Source organism: Aplysia californica, unplaced genomic scaffold (assembly GCF_000002075.1).
Source record: "Aplysia californica isolate F4 #8 unplaced genomic scaffold, AplCal3.0 scaffold00163, whole genome shotgun sequence".
NCBI classification, from domain to species: domain Eukaryota; kingdom Metazoa; phylum Mollusca; class Gastropoda; order Aplysiida; family Aplysiidae; genus Aplysia; species Aplysia californica.
The window spans coordinates 245578-254885 of NW_004797433.1; positions in this window are offsets into that span (position 1 = coordinate 245578).

The following is a 9308-nucleotide window of genomic DNA, read 5'->3' on the forward strand; positions in this document are numbered from 1 at the left end:
GGTCTAGAAAACTCACCAAACAACAAGGATTTGAACCGACACTATTCGCACAATAGCCCAACAAATTACCAATTATGAGACAACAGACACAAAACTCGACTCTTGACAGGTACCAAATATTTATTAATTCACAGAGAACACTGAAACTTCATCGCCAGCGTCTCGACAGAGTCTGCAGCACTTCTACTAATACACGCTATGGCTAACAACGCAACAAATGTTTACTTGGAATCGATCAACACATTTATTCATTTCACAGAACCTGCAGCTAACATTAATTGACTACTTTACAAGTTATAGGAACATAAAAGACAAAGTAACTTAATAAAATAGGTTGCAAGTTGCACCTATTTACAATTTACAACAAATACGAAGGGCATACCAAACGTTTTCTTTACCTAACCATGAAGGAATAAAGGTAGAAAGCTGAAATTTGGTACTAACCTTAATCTTTCTATATGTAGTCGCCTCCCACAGTTATACATTTTTGCCAATGTACGACCTTGAAAAGACCTTAAGAATAAAAGACCCTGTCTTTGTCAGAAAACCAAACCTCTACCGCTTTTCTGACCTCATCATCACTTTCAAAATCCTTTTTCAGTTTGGGGAATAACGTCGGACAAGGCTAAATGTGGAGATTAGGGCGGATGTGGCAAAATTCCATACCCACCTATCAGACAACACAACTTTCTAGATTGTTAATGCATTCTCTTCCGTTGTTGCTGTCACTGGGCGACCATCAAGGTGGTCATCTTCAATGGCCATGAATCTGCATTTGAATTTTTACACAAAAATTTTATAACAGCATAGGGTGGGCAATCAGTTCCATATATACGGCATGCATCTCCGTAAAAATATCCTGTGATTGCTTGCCTTGCAAGAACAAAAACTTCATTACTGCCATGAGCTCAAATTCCTGAAATTTCACTTGGAAACTTGAAACTGGAGAACAACATACCCCTATTCTCCTACAGTGCACTAGTGTTAAAACCAGTCATCGGAACTTCATCAAAATTTACATACATTCTAGGAAGATGATTGCTGGCTTTCACCCTACATTTCAGCTTTCTTCCTTCATTCCTTCATGGTCAGGTAAAAAAAAAAAAGTTTTGTCTCATTTCTATTGCATTACGCATCATGTAAACAACGTTTATGATAAAGGTCCTAGTCACAAAATAAACCTTTGAATGAATCGAATTATAAAAAGAAAAAAAAATATTCTAGACCCGGCCGATAACGACTTTTTAAAAATAAGTTATAAATTTGTTGGCAAATTTGAACCGTTTCAAGCAGTGGCGGTAGACCATTATATATAAAAAATAGAAGGATAGAGGAGGGGGTGGGGGGGGGGGGGGGTTGACTTTGACTTACACCTATTATAGGAAATCAGAGCACACTTTTTATGTAATCTACTGATATGTTTCAGACAATATGAAGTACATGTATTCTTTTCCAATCCAACGGACACCTGAGTTCTCGCCCTTCGGTCTCCTGATATGACAAAGAATGTACAGGTTTTATACATGTATTCAAAATAGTGGAGTAAATAAAACACCAATAATATCAAAGACTGTAGATGACAAGAAGATAACACTCCCTAAGATCCTCTGAAATCCAATATGCAATAGATGAATAATACATAGACTTTTCATGAATGAAGATGTTGAATTTCTCAAAAAGATATTTTTAGTAGAAATCTCTGCTTCTACTTTTTGTATATAGGATGTATCGCTCCTTTAAAATAGTATCCAACGCGCAATAGTAGGCCTATGTCCCCAATGGCGTTCATCAGGAGACTTTTATTCTAGACCTCAAAAAGAGAGAAGTGAGCTCATGTATATTGTAATAAAAACGCTTTGATATCCGCTCCCAGATAGAAAGACATTGTTAAAAATGTAAGTGTTTTTCAACAACCCCATTGACCCAACGTAGATCATTTATGCTGTCAAGGCCGACCTTAACCCCCCGGGGCAGTGCCACTGACTGAAGTGTCTTTAGGCCATTCCCAAAGGGGGGACATTTCTCGTTCAAGCATAGTGGAATTGTAAATGGGCTGACTCATGTTATGCTCATAACTGTGCCTGATCTACAACAGGGAACTGCTGCTTTTTTTTCCTGATCCTTACTATTGTCATTTCCTCTACTTTTTTTGTATGTTTGTCACTCTCTTGTGACCTGCCATTTTGGGGTGCCTTGATAGTCGAAGCAGACCTTGTGCTGTTGAAGCTAGAGAGGTGAACAGTCTAAGTCTGATTCCCTGAAAAGACTTCTCTGTTGACACCCACCCCTTGGCGCTCATATGACCTAATGCAGTTGCGAGCGCCATAAAACCCTCTACTACAAAAAAAAAGGGCCAACCTCAGCTGACAGGGAAAAAATTTCCCAGCAGAAAGACTGAGCTGAGATACAAGATAAAAATGTTCTCACCACTCAGGAATCGAAGAATCGAGTGAAACGTCAAACTGCAACACCACAGAACAGATGTTGGGGGGGGGGGGAGAGAGAGAGAGAGAGAGAGAGAGAGAGAGAGAGAGAGAGAGAGAGAGAGAGAGAGAGAGAGAGAGAGAGAGAGAGAGAGAGAGAGAGAGAGGGAGAGAGAGAAAGAGGGGATATATTTTCTGGTATGGAGAGGGTTCTACTTGTGTAAACTAAGAAATACATTAGAGTCCACATAAACCGAGTACAGTTAATCAAAAACAAAAAAGTGAAATTCCTGACTTCCTGACTTCCATTTCATCAACTTCTATAAACCGAAAACTCTGCTAAACCAAAAGAAAATCCAGTGGTCCCGTAGATATTAGTTTCAGTGGACTCCCCCGTAAAACAAGTTGAGTATTCAAGGACATCACAATTTGCCTGGGCAAATAAAGGATCACACAACAAAATGAGACATAAACAGAAACATCACCAGTAAACTGTTTAACAGTCATCAATACATTTATTCACTGCTGTTTTGTATATTCATATAAATCATATATTTCAATCCTTACTACACTTACTCCAAGTGCAAGCTCACCAATAATTTGCTTTGGTAAAAGAAAGCCATCATTTTCATGCAGACCAATAGCCGAAATGATATGTCTTCCTTTGTCTCCCTGCCCTCCTGCGGTTTCTAAAGGATCCCTATCTTTGTATATATATATATGTATACGTATATATATATAGAGAGATTACATATACTGTACATGTTACTCATACTACCATACACTACTAGCCAGGAAAAACACTGAACATTAATGCTACTTGACTGAAAGTCTCACAAGCTTCAATGTGTCCAATGGCTCGTATTCGCTCCCGCAAGGACAGGGCATTTTTATATGAGAAAGTAAGCGATAAATAGAATGGAATAACATTCAAATCTGGGGTCTCAGAAAACTCAGACTGCACCACAAAATCATGTTTGTTCAATAACTTTTTGGTGCTGATCTGTTTCAAAGAGTTCACTTGCGGACTTTTCCACAGGTGTACTTTACTTTATGGTCATTAGGCCTTTGTGTTAATTTTACAACTTAAGTTTTTTCGGCCGATGTCTTCATAGGCTTCCATACAAAGATCATCAAAGACATCTGCTGTCATTTTTGACATGTTGAAGAATACATTATTTTTTTTTCCAATGATATGTGGTCGATTGAAAATTACATCATTAGCCAATTAAGAGTCACATCTCGAGAAGTGTCAGGTTAATTGTGCACCTGAGTTTATTATATAACTCCCGGGAAGCTGAGAATGTTTCGGAGTGTTCTATGGTCTGCTGGGGTAATAATATAGTGTAAAGCGCATAGAGCCTGCTGCTGAGCGGGGATATGCGCTATACAAATGCTATCTATTATTATTATTATTATTATTATTATTATTATATATATCGGTCAATTATGATGCATTGAATACAAAACCACTCAAAACCCAACGCTTGAGAGTGGGCAGAGTGACAGAGGTCACAAGTAAGCTGAATATAAAGCAGATAGAAATCTAACAGTTGTAAAAAATGGAATTAAAAAAAAAAGATTCCAAGACTTTGAAATTTTCCTCACGACGCGGTGGAATCAGGCTCTCGTCAATTTTTGGGCATGTAGAGTTATTGGTATCATCTTAAAGCTTGTTTATTTGTCTTGCTTTGGATGAGAAAAATTATCCATTTATCTTGAATGGAAGTCAAGATATTTGCGAATGAAGGAGGCAGAGGTCATCTGGTTTCAGAGGTAAAATAAGTGAGAAAATGGCCGCCAAAGATGAGTTATTTCCTTAGCTAGAGAGTCCAAGAAAAATGAAAATTTACATTTTTTGTGCTTTTAATTAACGTTTTTCAGTAAAATCCTCACAGAAGTGTGTTCTTTAATGGCCATGAACGGTGTTGAGCCAAAAAACGAAAATTCTATAAACACGCTGCCTCACATTTTTTTCTGCATGCTCAATTCTTCTATTACTCCAAATCAAATGGTAAATAGCGGTGCTCATGGGAGCAGCATTAAAACAAAAAGAATGAGGTGATGAACAAATCAAGTTAAAGAATCTATCTTGTATTCTCACATTCCATGGAAAAGTCCACCTCATATGCTTCAAGGAACAAATATTTACATTTTAGCTAACAATGTATACAGAAAATGTCTATTGCTTGAGGGAACGACATAATTTTAATTACATTGAGTAAACAGTAGCTCATCTGCATGAAAACGGTCATTTACTGAGGAGAAAAAAAAGACAAACAGACAGAAACAGAGGGAAAGATAAGTAGTAAAACATGAGAATTATGACAGCTTAGAAGACAAAATATTGGTAACATTGTGACCTGCACTTTGTAATTTTAAATCTCCACTCATTATTCATTCACAACTACCTCCACAGTTTCTTAAAGACAGGACTCAAAAGCAAAAGCCTGATCTTACTTTTTCCAGTCAAGATCATGTGACAACATGCACTGGCACTTCCAGAGAGAGGGAACAGCAAAGACAAAACAATAAAGAATCGCTTCTCTCATAAAACGTAGGTGGTAGAAGGAACAACTACAAACTACAAAACGGGTACAAAAAGCAGTGGAAGGTGAACCCAGCCCTGTGCATAAATGCATACACAAGAACTCCCATTAACTCAACATTGTTACTGCTACGACAGAGGAGAGCGACTACATTCAAGCATACAGCAAACTCTTTAGGATTTTTACCGGGAACACAAGTTTAAAGAATAAGAAGGCTTACTAATAAGTCTGACAGCTAAATTGACCAAAATAATAAAAAAAAAATTAATGCAGTCTTCCCAAATTCAACCCAAGAAAGGCAACCTATGCTGGTGCTAAAACTACTTCACAATAAAACGTTTTAAACCAAGCGTACAAAATCATGTTGACGATCTACCTGAATTGATAATTAAGCAGTAGCCGTACATGATGTTTAAAGCAGCACGTTTCAACATCCAGAGGTCAAATTAAGAGGCCAGACCTCCACATCTAACATTCATCTCCGACGCAATGGAGCGAGTTTTGAAAACCTCCACAAACAATCCTGGTGGAAAATCATCCCCATAGGGAATTCAACTGAGGGTCATCCACACCATGGTCTATCATGATACAAGTTAAGCTTTTGGCATACTTTTGCTCAACAGATTGAAGCTGCAAGCTGAGTAGATCATGCAACAGGATTATGCTGGCTTCTGAACAGGCCACAGAACAAAAGGGTAGACCTTCATTCAATCCCAGGACAATGACTGACTGCAAAAACATGTATGCATCTCTGTCTGCAAGCTGTTCAAATCTACTAAGCCAAGAAAGCAACAATTTTTCAGGAGAGAAAAAATAATTTCATTCTTTTAACAATGGAACCTACATACAGTATGTAACTATTTTTTAAATTTTTATAATACTTAGAATCTGAATTTCAAAAAACATTTCTTGGGCACATGAAACAAATATCACAGACTAAAAAAGTCCAAAGAAAAAATGTTCAAAATTTTTGACTTAATACATCTGAACAGCTGCCCAATAATGAAAATTATGTTAGATCCCCATCAATACAACTCACAACATCAAAGAAGTGGGCTGCCTTGGCCAAGATACTTGACAGATTACTTTTTCACTTTTGAAATAAAGTCACATCCTCTGCTAGCAACAACAAGGAGCCTAACCATGACACCACAAACACTGGTTCAGGATACTGTGCGCAAAGTACCCCCAAAATCAACAAGACCCTTACTACATCTTCGCGGATTTCAACAACAAGTCTGACAGGGCATCAAGCCTGGGCAATACTACAATAAGTTTAATGAACAACATTTGCTATTGTTAGAGTAAAGAGAAGCATATCAGCAGAATAACAACCATTAGGGGTGGGGGAAAAACTAAGACAGATAGGCAGAAACTACAGAGGGACAGAAAAGAAGTAAGATCAACCAGTGGCAACTTCGAACCATCCTCCGAATGATGGAATCAGGTGAACCTATCAACATTTATAACTAAATCTACAGTGTAAAACATTTATGCAGTGTATTAATTTGTCATTCCAAGTACCACAAAAACACACATATTATCCCAATTCGTTATAGACGACAAAACTTTGTACATAAGCTTTCAAGAGATACAATAACTGATGCGAAGACGAAATCATGAAATAGTGATTGACAAAAAGACAAAAGCATGAAGTAATGGTCGTAATTCGAACAAGACATGAAGGCGATCAAAGCCCCAAAGTTGACTTATATCACAGACAGGTGGTCCATATCATACAGATAATCTCATTATAATCATAAACATACAAAACATGAACATTTGTGAGCTCCATTATTGCACTGTTACCTTTGTCACATTAACTGACACAACTAACAGAAACAGAAGAACCTCAAACACTAACAAGATTATTGTAAATGTTTTACATCCCCATTGATTCAATCAGGATCATTTAGGAGGCAGTCCCATGAGACTGAACACAAAACTCTTGAACATGAACAGGGCAAGTTTGTCATTTCACTCTTGTTGACTCCACCAATGTGAAGAAATGGAATAGGACACGCAGAACTCATGACTCTTAACTCTATCCGTACGTCGCGTTTTACTATCGTATCTATGCGGTGTGGGGAATTCTGTGCCACCACTTTCAGAGAGGAAATTTACTCCCTAATCCGATCCGTACGCTCTGCATAGAAGTGTGTCAAAATGATTTTTTGAGAAATACTGAAAGTTTCAAAGAGATCTTCGTACTAGAAGTATTCTAAAAAGTGAAGAATACAACCCGGGGGTACAAAATGACCCCACCGCGTACTGATAGGGTTAAAGAAATATTGCTCTTGATTGATTGCAATTGACTCTATAAAAGTCAACACCAACACAAGCTGAGTGGGATATAGCATTCCTGTAGAAAGACCAACATTCTCAATAAAATAGAACTTCCCACGTGGGAATCAAAGTCACGTCTTTTGAGTGCAATGGCGAAGAGCCTGAAGGTTACAGCAAAGACGTCAGTAAATTAGGGAGAAAACAAAAGGGATAGAACACGGCATATTTAAATGTAACCTAGAGCCAAGAAATAAGGAATTTACAACCAGGGTTCGTTAAACGTCATGATAAAACAAAAGAAATTATAATGATAAAAACATGGACAGTTGATTGCTCCTAAATCTTTTTTCTCAAATTACACCTTACGACATAATGTTAGCACGACCCTAGCCAGACCTTGACAAGAGAAGATGAGAACAGTAGCCAGGCCAGACACAAGCAAAGAAGGATCATTGATAGTTAATATTTCATCCCTCATCAACACAATCTAGATCACCGAGGATGCGGTTTGTTTGACCATACCTGACGGGATTAACTTGGGCAGAGTGGGTTGCAGCAGCCGGGCACACTGATGAATTTTAACTTGATCTATAACTTTCCAAAGAGGGAATCTAAAAGAGCTTCATCATTACACTACCAACAATGGTCAAAGTATTTAAAGTAGAAGCAGATTACAGTTTTATAAAGTCACATCAACTTTCTGCTTCTACACAAAGGTACACAACAAACACAGAACATTGTTAAAACTAACATAAGTAGGCAAGAACACTGAAAGTACAAGTACAAATCTTACTATTGACTCACTCCTGGGTCTTCCAGGGAAACTGCAGTACAAAAAAAAAAAATTAAGTGGATTTCAAGTTTGTCATTCATCATTTTGTCATGTTGGTCTTTTCACTCGAAAGCCAGAAACTCACTCAATAGAAAGAACATACATAAACATCTATGATTGTAATTGTTAATGTTTTATATCCCTGATCAATTATGGGGTGGGCGGCCTCAAAACTTCCTGTCAAGGTAAGCCTGGCTGAGAGCAGAGAGGGATACAACATCCCAGCAGACATATGAACATACTTGATAAAAAAATCCCTTGCCACCACCATTCGAGGAATCAAAGTTTTGCATTGCTCTCAGTCCAATGTATAAATGAAGACTATATCCTAAAGACAGGATTTCTAACACTTTGGTTTCTGTAATGATAAATGCATTGTCACTTGCTATGAAGCATTTCATCATATTATGTCAAGAAAGAAAGAAAATCAATGTAAAAGTTTGATACTCATAAAGTAAAATGAACCTTCAAAGTCAGGCTTTTATAACAAACCTAAAAAAAACCAAACTTTTAATCATGCACGAATACAAATACTTCCATTTCCATCATTAAGAGGTGATGACTCTCACCTATTTTCGTCCTTGCATGTATAAATGCCCTCAAAAGCACAGAGGACTTCAGAAAAAAAACAACAATTGATTAAATACAAGCTGGTAGCTAAGAGAACAAAATATGGAAGAAACAGAGGAGGTATTCTTAACCACAGCAGTAGAATTTGAAAGTATAAAACAAAGGAGATGATTCACACGCTGACGTTGATATATTAATGGAATGCAGTATGAAATGAATGTTGGAATATGATGGAAGCAACAAATTTTGTTTCTACAAACAAAGCACACATAACGCCATGTACTATGAAACTATGACACAATAAAAAAAAAGACAGCATTTGTGAAAACAGCAGAGTAAAATAATCATCTCTGAATGACTCAGATTTTCATATTTCCATTAGAACATTTCGGTCTGTTGAAAAGAGTGTACAGTTAGTTTATTCTTTTTGTCATTCTTTCTGCCTAAAGAATCGAACAGGAAAGCAGATCCATCGCAACCTTTTTTCTAGTCACCATTCTGCATGACTAAGGACAGTAGCAGACAGGCCTCTATTCACATTCAAAAAACGTTCTCGAAAGCTAGTGAACAGGGAAACTGAGATCTGCACCAGGAATTTTCCATCGTACAAACTGAACCAAAGAAAAAACAAATCTAAGAAGAATAATA